Here is a 16127-nt window from a genome sequence, read left to right on the forward strand (position 1 = left end):
AGAAAGAAAAAAGACTCCGGAGACATACAGAGTTCAAATCAATGCTCCTTGCTTGTCCCCTGTGCACGCCTCAGTTTACACCCCTGTAAAGTGGGACAGACGACAGCACCTACTTCCAGGGGGTCACGGTGTGGACCGACCTCCCCAAGCTCCTAAAACGGAACTGCACAGTCGTACCTGGTCCGTGCTCGGGTTATCAGCGCGATTCCTAAACTGGCTGCTGTGCGCACTTGCCCTGGTCCAACCCTGAGCGTTCCACAGGAACTGCCTTCCTGCTCCCGTCCTACGTCCAATTTCATGGAAATACTCTCTGAATGCAGCCCGCCCGGATATAACGGGGTTACCATCAGATGATCCCCAGCTCCTGGGCCCCCACCTGGTCCCCACATCAGGTGCTGCCCACCACACTCCGGGTCTGGGTTTCTCCCGCCCCGGTTCGCTCCATTCCCTGCCCCCTCCCCAACCCCATCAGGACCCGGGCCCTGCGCCCGCCCGCAGGCCCAGGCCGCTCACCGATCCTGGAGCTGGAGGTCTGGTCGCTCCCGAGGCTCCTCATAGAAGCTGATTCCTGGGTGCGTGGCAAGGGCCCGCCACAGAAACTCCTGCGTGTAGGGCTCCAACGGCAAAGGGAAAGGCGGCACGCGCGTTTCCAGGCGGCTCCACAGCGCGGGCAGACATAGGCCATCGAGCCCCTCCAGGGCCACCTCGTCCAACAACGACTCCAAGGCGTCCGTTGCCGCTTCACTTAGCAGCCCCCGCGGCGCCTGCGCACCGCGGCGCCAGGCGGCCTTTCCCAGCGCGCCTGCGCACAAGGATCTGTGGCCGCCGGAGGCGGGTCGCACCCCGGGATCTGAGGAGGCGTTCTAGCGCGCCTCCGTGACGTCACTCGCTTTGGAGGCGGGCTCAGCAAGCGGCGCTCCACCGCCATTGGTCGGGAGCCCTGCAGTAACCAGGGGAACTGCAAACAGTGTAGGGGCAGCTTCCGGTTCGAGCACCCGTAACCGCCGTAACCGCCGTAACCGCCGCCTTTAAGGATGGACGGTGAGTGTCTAAGGGCCCCTCCGGGAGGGCGGGCAGTTACTCTTCAACATTCCTGAGTCTTCTTCAGACAAGGGCCTAGGCCGTAGACTCCTGGACCGCCAATTCCTGACTCAAGGCGGTCTCCGATCTGAGGGAAAGGGAGAGTTAGTGGTCCGGGTTGGGGAGAAGCGGCTGGGGGAGTGGTCAGCGGTACCGAACCTGTGGTCGTGTGGGAACCCAGGACTGGCCAGGGTCTCCGGGAAAGGAGAAGTAGAGGGCCGAGGAGGACCTTGCGTGTCCCGGGAGGTTGGAGCTGTGGGATCTGGGAGTTTGGGTAGAGGTAAGTGTGACTGTGGGTAGCTCAGTCGTCGCTCCTGGGAAGGGACTTAGCACGGGAGTGTGCAGTCTAGTGTTAGCAACAGCCCACGAGCACCTCTCTAAGCTTCCTAGCAGCCGTGTGAGGTCAAGGTTATCCCATTTTACAGCGAGGAAAACGGAGGCTCCCGGAAGTTCAGTAACTCCCGAAAGTTGGACAGCCAGCAAGCGGCAGAGTGAGCGGGGAACCCGGGCACTCTGACTCTGGAGCTGGATCACGGAGTCTGAGATGTGGCAGGGTTTTCGGGGAGCCCTTGAGTCCAGAGGCTAACAAACGCGAGTGTCTGCAAGGACGAGGCTCCTGGGCTGGTTTGGGGCTGTGAACCGGAAGCTGGTCAGGCAGCTTCCAAGCCAGTTGTAGGGTGTTTCTCAAAATACCCAGTTGGCCCACCCGTCTGAAGGCCAGAGGTGGTCTGTGGGCCACCATTCAGGGATCCTTGATTGGAATCATGGCCTTGACCACGGGAAAGAACATGAATGTAAAGTGCAGTGTTATTTGACTTCGCAGATAGATGGGCCCGACTAGCGCTAGATTCTTTTTATGCCACTGCCCCTGGCGTCTCTGGAATTTGTTCCTGAAGAAATTGCCTGCCTTTGATACACACTGAACACAGCCTGGAAGAGTGCTTTTACTGGAACGTTCTGGCTTGAGCTGTCAAGATACCTTTGCCCTTTGCCCTTTGCCCTTTGCCCTTCAGAGGTGCTCTAGAATGTCTCTCACCAGTTTGCTCCTTGGAAAGGACAACCCACTGTTGCTACCAAACAATACTCAATCCTTCCGGCCTCAGAAAGCCTTTATGCTCCTGCCTCCAAAGGGCTTTGCTTACATGTTTTACATCTGTGACATTTGCCATGTCAGAAATTGAAACAGAATCGCAACACGTTCATTTATGGATTCACTTAAACAGGTCAAGAATAAACCTGTTACATCCGAATATAGATACTATCTTTAATGGACAAGTAGTTGCATTTCCGCTAAAAATTTAGTAAGAAAAATGACTTTTTTTTTCTTTTTTAAGATTTATTTATTTGAGAGGCAGAGTTACAGACAGAGGGAGAGAGAGAGAGAGAGAGAGAGAGAGAGGAGTTTTCCATCCACTGGTTCTCTCCCCAAATGGTTGCAGCATTTGGAGCTAAGCCTATCAAAAGCTTCTCTGGGTCTCCCACTTGGGTGCAAGAGCCCAAGCACTTGGGCCATTTTCCACCGCTTTCCCAGGCCATTACCAGGGAGCTGAGTCAGAAGTGGAGGAGCTGGGACTCAAACCAGAGCCCATAGGGGATGCTGGCACCGCAGGCGAAGGCTAACCTACTGCACCACAGTGCCACCCCTGACATTGTTTTGTATTTTCTCAAATCTCTGTGGTGTCTGGTTTAATAGTAAGGAGCTAGACTTGTGTCAGCTTCAGCATCCCAACTGTTTTGTCATGTTATTTGGGCTGATACAGATGAAGACATACATACGAAGAAATACACACACATATGAAGAAGTACACAAGCACTTGCACACACACATCGTTGATATATCATTGGACCAGGGAGGGATATTTTTAATTGCCTTTTTAGGTAACTGTAGACACTCTTTGATAATATAACAGAACTTAGCAAGTGGCAGTATGTTAAAGCTTAGTCACAATATCTAGACCCTTATCATTAAGCTTTTGTATTCTGTTTCAGTAAAATTTACTGTTCTATCTTGCCCTTTGAAGATTTTATTTATTTATTTGAGAGGTAGAGTTATAGTCAGTGAGAATGGTCTTCCATCTGCTGGTTCACTCCCCAACTGGCCGCAATGGCCAGAGCTGAGCTGATCCAAAGCCAGCAGCTTCTTCCAGGTCTCCCACCTGGGTGCAGGGACCAAGGACTTGGGCCATATTCAACTGCTTTCCCAGGCCACAGCAGAGAGCTGGATCGGAAGTGGAGCAGCCGGAACTAGAACCAGCGCCCATATAGGATGCTGGCACCGCACTCAGAGGATTAACCTACTGTGCCACAGCGCCGACTCCCACTCATAGGATTTTATAACATAAACTATTGGTCACTGGGAAAATGTTGGTTCACTGAAGCATGCAAATCTTCCACAAGTTAACTTTTGAAATGTCATTGCACGGAATCAAAGTCACACTTGTTAATATCATCACCTATCTCACTTTTTAAAAGAGTTTTAAGTATAGGGAAGCCATTGAACTCCTGTAATGAAAACAAGTTTTCCACTTGAATAGTTTTGATCATTGACATAGATACTGTTGTTACCTTGAAGGGACAGACTCATTTGGTTCATATTTGTGAAAATGTCTGCCCCATGCCCAGCTGTGAGTGACTGTAATTTGTGTGTTAGTTGTTCATTCAAGGAAGAATGGCATTCCATACTGAAGGTGGTTAGTTCAGCTGGCAACTCAACCACATGTCGGTTTTCTAGGATCAGCCATTGTTCTTGGCTTGTAACAGAAACGCTTTATGTGTACTTCCCATGTCTTTATGCAGAATCTCATGGGCCGAGGCTCAATAGAATCATTGCTGTTTCCTGAGGACATTCTGAAGTGAAAGTGATTTTTTGTTGTATTACGAGGTTGGGACAGTAAACAATATAATGGCTACAGGTGTAGTTTGGCTGTGCTGCCTTGATTCAAGCTACAAGCAGTTCTAACCCAGGTTACTTGGCTTTGCTTAGGGAAGAAGGATTAGAATTATGATGAGAGCAGTTTTCTCTTTGCATTCCTCTCCTCCTCCTAGGATCTGTGGAACACGCTTTGAGAAACGTTGCTGTACCAGGGAAGGCCCAAGAAATTTGGTCTGTCCCCAACAAGGTAGAACTTGAAATTTAGTAGATCTAAAGCAGGCTGCTTTAGTTGGTAATTTTGTGTGGCCCATGACTGATGTTATAAATGTCCAAATGGCCTTTGGTGGCAAAGGGTTCCCCAGCCCTGGAATAGACCATTTTCAAGAAGCCTGTCCTAGAATATGCCTGTGGCCCCGTGGAGGAATCTGTTGATTTTCAGATTGCTTACAAAGGGGAATAATTTATTCTAAGAAAGTATTCACCCTGAGATTAGCTATGACCTTCAAAGAATCCCATTTTCTTTCCCAATCTTTTTTTTTTTTGTAAATAAATAATTTTTAAAAGATTTTATTTATTTATTTGAGAGGTAGAGTTAGAAAGGGAGAGACAGAGAAAGAGGTTTTTTCATTTTTTAAAGAAAGATTTATTTATTTATTTGAAAGTCAGAGTTACACAGAGAGAGAAGGAGAAGGAGAAGGAGAAGGAGAGAGAGTGAGAGAGAGAGAGAGAGAGAGAGAGAGAGAGAAAGAGTCTGAGAGAGGTCTCCCATTGCTGGTTCACTCCCCAATTGGCTGCAATGACTGGAGCTGCGCCGATCCAAACCCAGGAGCTAGGGGCCTCTTCCAGGTCTCCCACAAAGGTGGAGGGTCCCAAAGACTTGAGCCATCTTCTACTGCTTTCCCAGGCCATAGCAGAGAGCTGTATGGGAAGTGGAGCAGCCGGGACTTGAACTGGCACCCATAAGGGATGCCAGCACTACAGGCTGTGGCTTTACACACTATGCCACAGTGCCGGCCCCTCCAAGTCTGTAAAATTGTGATTTATGCATAGTTGTATAGGCATGTATCTATTGGGTAAAGTGAAGCAGGCCTTAAGGAATTGTGATTCTAGCCACCCAGAGAAGCTAACCCTGGCCCTCTTAGAAAGATGTTTACTTCCGGCCGGCGCCGTGGCTCACTAGGCTAATCCTCCGCCTGTGGTGTGGGCACACTGGGTTCTAGTCCCGATTGGGGTGCCAGATTCTGTCCTGGTTGCTCCTTTTCCTCTCCAGCTCTCTGCTGTGGCCAGGGAGTGCAGTGGAGGATGGCTCAAGTGCTTGGGCCCTGCACCTGCATGGGAGACCAGGAGAAGCACCTGGCTCCTGGCTTCGGATCAGCGCGGTGCACAGGCCGCAGGGCGCCACCGGAGCGGCCACTGGGGGGTGAACCAACGGAAAAAGGAAGACCTTTCTCTCTGTCTCTCTCTCTCTCTCACTGTCCACTCTGTCAAAAAAAAAAAAAAAAAAAAAAGATGTTTACTTCCCAGACTGATGAAAGCCTCCCCATGTCTAGCAGGTGCCCCCATCCGGGTTATAGTCTGATTGATTCTGCATGCCAGGATCACTACAGCTTTCTAGGACATTCTCCCTGGCCCGTCGGATTTGACTTTGAGCAGCTCCCGCCTGTCTGTCTCGGTGACACAGTGTGTGATGCGCTGAGGTCTTAGGGGCCGTGCAGCCGTGGATTTGAATCCCAGACATGTCCTTTGTCCTCTTGGAGCCTCAGTTTTTCTGTCAGTGAAATGGGGATGATGAAGAAGACCCCCGTCAGTGAAGAGTGGATGAAAGAGCGTGCGGCCCCGTCTGGTGCATAAAAACACGGTTCTACATGGCGGCGGGTGCTGTGATTGTCTGCAGCTTCCCTCCGCCATGCTCAGAGGAGACGGAGGCACTTCTGAGGAAGGTCTCTAGCAATTAGTGACCTTTGTCATTAGCTCACTCTTTGCTTAAGTCAAAACCCCATGTTTGACATTTTTTTAAATTTACATAAAGGTAATTGGCAGGACTTGAGTCTTCTTTCTGAAAATGCTCACCTTTGTGTTAAAGTCAGGTTTTCCCCAGTGCTTTTAAAGTATGAGATGGTTTAGGGGGAAAAAAAGAAGTACTCGGTCTTTGAGGAACATAATAATTAGACAGCAGTTCAGCGCATCCGTGTAATTAGGGAGGATTTTAAAGCTGTGCATTTGCTTTTGCTGGCCCCAGAGCAAATACTCAACACTTGCCTGTTTGTACTGTTCATTTGCTTAGCAAACTTTCTCAGAGAATTAATAATACCAACATGAAATTTCACCCGGCTTGTCCAAATAATCCCAAACTATAAAAAAGGCGCTGGGTGATTGGTAAGGTTTGGATGCAAGTCTGTGTGTCTGGCCTGTTCTGTCTTGTGTGATATTTACCTGGGCTCCTGGTGATTTGTGTGTTTCTCTTGCTACTCAGAATAAACCAGGCAAAAACCAGACAGAATAAACCCAAGCAAACATTCAGTAGGCCAAATAAATGTGCGTTCCGCGTGGTCTGTGTGTCTGTCCTGTTGTCTTCATTGCTCCTGTCTGTCCATCTGATGCCTGTCTTTTCCTCTCGAAGTTTTTCAGCGTGCGTTCTGCCCCGCCACTTTAGCTTGCTGCTCGCCGGAACCTGGCACACTTCGTTTTGCTTGTTTTTCCCTGATGGTGTTTGTTCCGTGAGTGAATAGCATTTCAGTGCCTTCTGTGCACTGGAATCCAGAGATGCCAAAATGAGTCAGCCGGAGTCCAGGGGAAGGGGAGATAGCAGCTCGCTGTACTGTTCTTGGAACTTTTCTGTAGAGTGAATTTGTTTGAAGATACAAGTCTTTAAAAACTTTAGCCTTGGGGGCCAGGCGCTGTGGCATAATGGGTAAAGCCACCGCCTGCGGCGCTGGCATCCCATGTGGGCAGTGGTTCAAGTCCTGGCCACTCCACTTCCAGTCCAGCTCCCTGCTAATGCACCTGGGAAAGCAGTAGAAGATGGCACGAGTGCTTGGGCCCCTGCACCCGTGTGGGTGACCTGAAAGAAGCTCCTGGCTTCTGACTGGTCCAGCTCTGGCTGTTGTGGCCATTTGGGGAGTGAACCAGCAGATGGAAGATTTTTCTCTGTTTCTCCTTCTCTCTGCAACTCTGACTTTCAAATGAATAAAGAAATATTAAAAAAAAAAAAAAACTTTAGCCTTAAAAATAGAGATGTAGCCAACTTGAAAATGAACCCTTTATCTCAGATTGCAAAATAGTCATCCATGGAAGTGTTTCCTTGGCCCGTGATGATTTTTTAAATTTTGAATTAGTTTTTTAAATTAGTTGTCAACATCGAAACAGTGGCAGATTTCTCGTAAGAATCTGATTATGAGGTTTTGTTGAAAATATCGGTAAAATCTGGGGCCAGCGCTGTGGCACAGTGGGTTAAAGCCCTAGCCTGCAGCGCTGGCATCCCATAAGGGTGCTTGTTTGAGTCCCAGCTGCTCCACTTCCCATCCTGCTCTCTGCTATGGCCTGGGAAAGCAGTAGAAGATGGCCCAAGTCCTTGGGCCCCTGCACTCACGTGGGAGACCTGGAGAAGCTCCTGGCTCCTGGCTTCAGATCAGCTCAGCTCTGGCCATTGTGCTCATTTGGGGAGTGGGCTAGTAGATGGAAGACCTCTCTCTCTGGCTCTACCTCTCTCTGTAATTCTTTCAAATAAATAAATAAATCTTTAAAAAGAAAATATCAGTAAAGTCTATTAACAGAGAGTCAGAATTCTGCCCGGTAGCCACTCACCACCAGAGCTGAGCGGAGACCGCCCCCTTTAGAAGGCAGGCACTCTCTCCCAGCCCACGGCACGCCTCACTGGCCAGCTCCCTAGTCGCGACTCTGCCCTGCCTGGGCCTGCCGGCATTTGAAGTTACAAGCCTGCTGTAGTGGCAACTTTGAGAACCTTGGAAGTCCCGCTGGGCCTCGTTGTGTGCCACACTGTGCAAGGCCTGGTTTTTCTGGTCTGAAAGACAGACTGTCACTACTGCCTGTAAGAACTTCAGAATCGGGTGGGAAAAGCCAGGCATAGATAACTACAGCCCATCGTGGCAGTCCCTAGGAGATAACGTTCGTCAAGTCCCTTTATTTGTAAATAAAGCTGTACCCACTGGCATCTCGTGTCAATGGCTGTTTTCACGGCATGTTGGCCGAGGTGACTGTGGTGACAGAGACTGTCTGGCCCACGGGGCCAGAATGTTCGCTGGCTGGCCCTTTGCAAGATAAACCTGCTGACTGCTGCCATAGAGAATGTGAGTTGCATTCTTGAAACAGCTCAGTATGGTACCGTGATTGTGCCCGTTTCACACCACACGGTTAGCTAGTGGATGCAGAGCCAGGGCTCCACCCAGACAAGTGTGCACTCTGGAGTATGTCATCAAAGGCCAGTTTCTCACTCCCTGGAGGCTGTGCCCATGGGCAGGGCTTGCCCCGCGGGCTGCTGAATGAACTCCTTGACTTGCCTTGGCTCCTGCAGGGTCTGGCCCTGGGACCACTCCTCTGTTTCCAAGTAGGAGAGGCCTTACAAGGAGCAGTGGTGTTGGTTAGGAGGAGGAGCTTGGAGCTGTTTAGAGAGCACTTTATCAAAGAGTGAGAAAGTGCGGCTGCTGATGCCCCATGGGGTTTTGAACAGCCTGACCCTTGCAGTCTGAACACTTGCCCTGTGGACATAGCACCTTTCCCTGGAGACTGCTGTGGGGAAGCAGTTCCTCTTCAGCCTCCTCTTTAGACACCTGCTTCAAGCCCAGAAGTTTTATACCAGACTGCCCTGGGCCCAAAGGTGTATCTTCCCAGAGTCAGAAATAGTGCTTATAAAAATCTGAACTCTTGTGTCTCCTGATAAACAAGGTGCTTTGGCGAGTGGGCATTTAGTGTAGCAGTTAGGATGCCCATGTCCCATATCAGAGTACCTGAGTTTGATTCCTGGCTTCAGCTACCAATTCCAGCTTCCAGCTAACGCAGACCCTGGGAGGCAGCAGGTGATGGCTCAAGTAATTGGGTCCCTGCCACCCCCGTGGGAGACCTGGATTGTGTTCCTGGCATCTGGGGAGTGAACCGGTAGGTGGGAGCTCTCTGTCCCTCTGCCTTTCAGAAAAGCAAACAAGAAAGCAGAATGCTGGCCCTGAATATGTCAGTAGCCATACTTCCTCATTCTTTGATAAAGTGCTCTCTAAATAGCTCCAAGCTCCTCCTCCTAAGCAACTGGCCCTGCCGTGCCAGCATTGTCACCCAGACCTGATCCCCCAGGGCTGAACAGGGCTCACTCCTTTGACCTTGGAAACAGGCTGATGGTTTGACTCCTTGTGGCTCGTGGTGCCAGTCAGCAGGTGCTCACTTCCTGCATAAGCATACTGGCTTCCCCATAGGCCCCTGAAGCCACTTCTTGAGCACACTACATCCTTTCCCGCCTCCACACCTTGCCCAGGCTGTGTTATCTGCAAGCTGGGTCCTTCCTTGAAGTCACTCCCCCTGCCACCACCCCACCCCCTGGCTACAGATTACAGTGACCTGCGTCCCCTCCCTGACGGCAGGATCCCCTAGAATTGGACTCCATGCCCTGTTCCCTCTTTGAGGGTCAGGGCCTGCTCTTGTTCTTTTGTATGCCCGACATCTGGCACACAGCCTGGCACGTGTTTACTGGGTCGACATGGTAGCCAGGAAAGGGCTGTACCAGCTGGTCCCCTAGCACCTGGCTAGCCAGGCTCATGACAGCACACAGAAAAAAGGCCCATGCTGGCCAGCCCTGTGGCTCAATAGGTTAATCCTCCACCTGCGGCGCCGGCACCCCGGGTTCTAGTCCTGGTCGGGGCGCTGGATTCTGTCCCGGTTGCCCCTCTTCCAGTCCAGCTCTCTGTTGTGGCCCGGGAGTGCAGTGGAGGATGGCCCACGTGCTTGGGCCCTGCACCCACATAGGAGACCAGGAGAAGCACCTGGCTCCTGGCTTCGGATCAGCGCGGTGCGCTGGCCGCAGCGGCCATTGGGGGGTGAACCAACGGAAAAGGAAGACTTTCTCTCTGTCTCTCTCTCTCACTGTCCACTCTGCCTGTCAAAAAATAAATAAATAAATAAAAATAAATTTAAAAAAAGGCCCACGCTTCTGGAGACCTTTGCTGCTCCCTTTGTTTCCAGTGGACAACCGGGGTCCCCTAGATACTGTCCTTTGAATACTTGGAACCTGTCCTAGTACCACAGTCTGGCCCAGCTGCCTTTACTGAACCCACAGCCTCTCCCCCTACTTTCCAGGGGGAATTCTTACCCTCCCCCTGTTTCCAATCCCCGTGAAGTTAACTTTCACTCCCAGCTCCTGCCTCACTTTGGAACCCGCTGTGACCTTGACCACCCTTAGCTGATGGATTCCCAGACTTAATCATCTTCAGAGATGGGAAAGCTGTGGGTGAATGCAATCTGGCAGGAAATTGCCCACCTGCAGAGACTACAGCGCTTTGCTAAACTCTCTGCACTTGCCATGCATTCTCTGTGTGTTCCCTCTTCTAACAGGCCCAGGCTACCTAGATGTAGGAACACACCCATGTCCCATATTAGCGTACCTTGGTTTGATCCCAGCTTCCTGCTGTCGCATACTCTGGGAGACAGCAGGCGGTGGCTCAAGCACTTGGGTCCCTGCCACCCCCATGGGAGACCCAAATTGTGTTCCTGCCTCCTGGATTTTGGTCTTCACCCTGTAAAGGACTTGATAGTTATGGTCAGGCTCCCATTCTGGGGCCCCCAAGGTCTCTCAGAACCCTGAAGACCCCTGCAGGGATCACAATCACAACGTAGAGGCCTGCAGGGCCAGGTTGTATATGAATGACAGCCATAGCAGGGTTAATGTCATTATGCTGCTTCTGTTGGTTTTCTTCCAACACCTAATATACTTCGCATATCTAGGAATATTATTCAGTCTCATAAAGAAATCTGTTGTCTGCTCATTTCTTGAAGCATGTGGCCTCTTCCATTTTTTTCATGTGTAATTAGAGCATGAAATGTGTCAATAGATACAAAGCCCTTAGGTTTGGGCCTGGCACAGTTAGTGTTAGCTGTGGTGATGGTGATGGTAGTGATAATAGTGATAGCGATGGTGATGGTGGTAATAGTAGTGATAATGGTGATGGTGACAATGATAGTGATGATGGTGATGGTGGTGGTGGTGATGATGGTGACAGTGATGGTGGTGATGGTGACAGTGATGGTGGGACTCATTTGTGCTGAAGATGTGGACACATGGATCTTCACTTTCATCTTCTCTTTGGGGGGCACCTCTCAGACTTGCTGGTAAATGGCACCCTGGACTTGACTTTGGTGGCAGGGAGACAACCCAGAAGAGCTAGGGTTGGGAATCAGAGAGCACCATGCCAGCTGGTGGGCTGCCACTCTCGGTTCCCTGTGACGGGTGCCAGGCAGGAAGGCAGGCCTTGCACTGCCAGATCTTTTGATTTTTCAAGAAAATCCAGATCTCCAGATTTTAAAATGTGAGATAGTCCAAGTTTTAAATGTTGGCTGAAAAAATTAATTTTTTTTTTTTTTTGACATGGAGACCAGACAGATGTGTGTGGGCTGGATTCAGTCAGTAAGGGACTTTGGAGCAAGTCTGAACACTGTCATGTGGCAGATGCAGAGGCTCAGGCCCAGGGGAGTTGAGTAGCTGCCCATGGGCAGCCTGGGCTGTGGACACAAGGCCCTGATCAGTTTCAGTCTAGTGCCTTCCACGCTGTTCTCCCCTCCCCCCAACCCCCCCACCAGGGGCCTGTGCTGTGCAAGGCTCTGCCCCTGGCTTCCCTGCACATGGAAGTTTCATTTTTAGGCCTGAGGAAGGAAACTGAAAAACCAGGACAGCAGATGAGTTGATCCTTCTCTCCCTCTCTCCGTGGGCTTGCTGCCCAGCCCTAGCCCTCCTGGTGCTGGAGAGGAAAGGGTGGAGCTTGTGGATGGTTTGCATTCTGACTCCTCTGCCCAGCTCTGTGGCCTCAGGGATCAGTCACGCCCTCTCTCAATGTCTAGGCCCTTCCACTGCAAGTAGAGGTTGTCAAAAGGAGCCTCCTATGGGCGGCTGTAAGGATCACAGGACATCATCTGTCTGAAGCCCTTGGAGGGGTACTGGCGCTCAGTAGGCACACAGTGAACATCGGCGGGGCAGGAGCACATCTTTTCCCTTAGGATTCTGGGAGAGCTCATGACTATATCCCATATTACTCAAGGCAGTTTGACAGATCACTGTGGTGGGGGGGCAAAAAGGCACTTTAATTTGTATCTGTGTACACATGGGGGCTACAGAAAGCTTGTGAGGAAATGGACCTAATGGAGAACGTGAGTTTTTCATGAAGCCCCTCGTCCACACCCATTTTCACAAACCCACAGTCCTCACTTGTATCCTGTGGGGAGCTGGGGTGGGTGGACGGGGCTGGTTTGGAGCGCGGTGCAGGCATGGGTTTAGGTGCTTGTGTGATGGATACAGAAGCAGACGGAAATACATTTCCGCCTGGGAAGCAGTTGTCCCATAAGCCACTGACTCGATTACAGAAGTGTGACATTTACTTATCTTTACCATTTCAAACAGAAAGAAATCAATACTTTCCAATTATCTCCAAGGGGGTATTAGACTTCCTCTGTCATATTTTGTTTCCACATCCCAGAGGGAGCAGGGGGAAAGGGGCAGGAGGGCACACCGTGAGAGAGCATGCAGTCTCTGTTGCAGCTCCTAGGCCCGCCCCCCGGCCCTTTCCGCAGCGTCCGTTCAGAAACCCCACCGTTCACCCATTCGTGCCTGCACCTGTCCAAGCACTCTTCTGGGTGTGGGCCATTCAGTGATGATAAATTCAGGCAGCTGCCTCCGATTTTGTAGCGCTGATATTTAGTGGGGGAGACAGACCACAGACACATTAATAGGAAAGAGATCAGATAAGTGCTGTGCAGAAGATGCAAGTCGGAAGGACGAGTTCGCTGCAAGGAACCGAGTCCCTCTAGCTTGGATCTGATTGCTGAGACCGAGGGAAGCGAGGGCTCCTGAACAAGGGAAAGGAGAAGGCCAGGGCCGGGAGGCGGGGAGGAATCTTGGGTGGAAGGGGCCGAAGATGGGCAGGTGGGGCTACAGGAGCGTGCCCTCGAGGAAGGAGAGGAGAAGTCTGGATTGTGCCCCGGGCCAGGCCATGCTGAGCCTGGGCAGCCAGGGCAAGCTGTGTGGGTGTTCACAGAGGGAAGCGTTGGAGAGTCAAGCCAGCAAGTGGTACGGTCTTACTTTGCTATGGCTGCTGGAGACCTACTAGATGCCCAGTGAAAAATTCCAAGGAGGGATGCTGGGGGCTTGGAGAGTGGGAGAATGGACACCCTCAGGATATATTTGGGAGCCCAAGTTGCCTAGAACTCACGGAGAGCCTCTAATGGTCGTTTCTGGAGGAGGGGATGAGCAGCTGAGCACCTGCACTACGTAGAGCCCTGTTCTAAGTGTTTGACATGCGCTGTCTTAACCCAGACAGCAGACTCCAGTGTTGGGTCTTAGAGGACTCCCAGGAGGGAATGAGTCCCCAGCCACACGACGTCTTCCCCAGGCTCTCATCCAATTACGAAGCCGGCCCAAGAATGCCCGGCTAAGCATTCCTCAACGAAGCAAGTGCGAGGCGCGGTGCACAGGTTATAAATAACCGTTTCTAGCTGCCAGCTGCTGTTTGGGTTTGGAAAGGGAAAAAGGATCTTAGCATGACTTGTTTATCTCAGGTAATTTGGCAGTAAACCGGGCCCTGGGAATTCTGGTTACAGCAAAAATGCAAAGGAAGAGTGACAGGGATATTTTATTTATTTTGACAGGCAGAGTGGACAGTGAGAGAGAGAGAGAGACAGAGAGAAAGGTCTTCCTTTTTGCCGTTGGTTCACCCTCTAATGGCCGCCGCGGTAGCGCGCTGCAGCCGGCGCACCGCGCTGTTCCGATGGCAGGAGCCAGGTGCTTCTCCTGGTCTCCCATGGGGTGCAGGGCCCAAACACTTGGGCCATCCTCCACTGCACTCCCGGGCCAAGCAGAGAGCTGGCCTGGAAGAGGGGCAACCGGGACAGGATCGGTGCCCCGACCGGGACTAGAACCCGGTGTGCCGGCGCCGCAAGGCGGAGGATTAGCCTGTTGAGCCACGGCGCCGGCCGAGTGACAGGGATATTGTTTCAGGCTTTCAGCAGAAAGAATGGAAATTTGGGCTTGGAACCAGCCGGGAGGCGCACGTCGGCAGTGAAGGGAAAGGTTGTGCGGCAGAGCCAGTGTTCCAACAGCCCTGCCCTCTGTCCAGCAGACTTCTGTTCTTTTCATGGGATGGCCTTAAGGAGGTTAAGGAGGTGCCCTCAGAAGAGGCCCAGGGCATCCAGGTTTAATAAATACAGTTATTCCCGGAGTTGTGGGGAAGAGGGATAAGCCGCTGCCTCCAACACCTGCGTCCCATATTGGAGTGTCCGATTCAAGTCCCAGCTAGTCTGCTTCCTATCCAGCTTCCTGTTAATGCATCCTGGGAGGCAGCAGGTGGTGGTCCAAGTACTGGGGCCCCTGCCTTCTACATGGGAGACCCAGATGGAGTTCCTGGATCCTGGCTTGGCCTGTCCCGGCCCTGGATGTTGTGGACATTTGGCGAGTGAACCAGCGGATGGAAGATCTAAGATTGTTTTTGTCCATCTGACTTCCTCATTGTGCCTAGATGAAAATAAAATAAACATAAAAAATTAGTCATTTCCTGTTATCCGCGGGGGACTGGTGCTAAGGCTTCCCCCTTCCCTATGCCACAATTCAAGGATGGCCAAGTGCCTTATATACCCTGGTGCTGTGCTAGCAGACCACCTAAACACATCTCCTACGCTTTAAATCACCTGCAGGCGACTTCCATTACCTCCTACGTGTAGATGCTGTGTGAATAGTGGTTAATACCAAGACTAGAAAGAAAGGCCGTATGTTCAGTACAGATGTAGTTTTCATCTGCATATTTTAACATTTATTTTCATTTAATTTAGGAGACAGAGAGACAGATATAGATTGTTCATCCACTGGTTCACTCCCCAAATGCCAGGCTGAAGCCAGGAGCCAGGAACTCCAGCCTCTGCCATGTGGGTGGTAGAGAACCCAAGTATTCGGGCCATCATCTGCTGCCTTCCAGGGTGTACATTAGCAGGAAACTGGATCAGTAGCTGGAGCCAAGACTGAAACCTGTCAATCCAGTGTGGGAGGTGAGCATCCTAACTGCTATGCCAAGCATCAGCCCCATCAGTATTTTCAGCCCAAGGTTCGTTAAATCAGTGGATGCAGAACCTGCAGATATCGAGGGCCGGCTGTCATGGTTTTGAAAAGTGGGATATTTTCTAATCTTTTGTCTTAATTGCCTACTAGATTGAAAATGAGAAGCCTATTTGTTGAGCTTTAAATTTTTTTTTAATTACTTGTCCACATTAAACATGAGAAGCCTCTACCAACGTTGGGACACAGTGGGTTAAGCCGCCACCTGTGACGCTGACATCCCATATGGTCCACAGTTCAAGTCCTGATTGCTTCACTTCCTGTCTAGCTCCCTACTAATGTCCAGGGAAGCAGGAGAAGATGGCCAAGTGCTTGAGCCCCTGCCATTCACACATGAGATCCAGGTGGAGTTCCAGGCTTCTGGCTTCAGTCTGATCCAGCCTGGCTGTTGTGGACATTTGGGTAGTGAACCAGCACATGGAAGATCCCTCTCTTCCTTTCTATCTCTCCTTCTCTCTCTCTCTCTCTCTCTGTCACTCTGCCATTTAAATAAATAATTATCTAAGCAAATAAATAACATTAGAAGCTTTCTCAGAAGACTGGATTTACAATTTATTAAGAAAAATTGAATTCACCAAGACCAAGTCTGTTTTGTCGGGGGGAAGCTGGCAGCTGAAACTAACCAGTTATTCCCTGGATAGGGTGGGCAGCTGCCTCCTCTCCAGGCAGTCCTGTTCCCACCCTGCCACTTCTGTCTGGCGGCTACAGACGTGAGTCTCAGTAAGTGCCAGAATCTTAGTTTCAGGGAGCTTGCAGGAAGTTGGGCTGGAGCTGAGGACGTGCTAGGGTGCGGGTAGTAAGGGCAGTGGGTCCAGGGCTGCTTTTGTTCATGAACTTGGTGTGCAGACAGGAAGCAGGGTGTAGTGA

At 50.9% G+C, this 16127-nt stretch overlaps 1 long non-coding RNA gene across 1 annotated transcript in view; it reads left to right on the forward strand.

Annotated features, from left to right (window-relative positions):
- The first annotated feature begins 865 nt into the window (after positions 1 to 865).
- Positions 866 to 16127, forward strand: part of LOC133754341 (uncharacterized) — a 51272-nt gene continuing 36010 nt past the window's right edge. The window contains exon 1 of the long non-coding RNA XR_009865212.1: positions 866 to 1041. This is a non-coding gene — a long non-coding RNA (uncharacterized LOC133754341). The remainder of the gene's footprint in view (positions 1042 to 16127) is intronic.

This window comes from Lepus europaeus, assembly GCF_033115175.1.
Source record: "Lepus europaeus isolate LE1 chromosome 21 unlocalized genomic scaffold, mLepTim1.pri SUPER_21_unloc_4, whole genome shotgun sequence".
In the NCBI taxonomy this organism is placed as follows: Eukaryota; Metazoa; Chordata; class Mammalia; order Lagomorpha; family Leporidae; genus Lepus; species Lepus europaeus.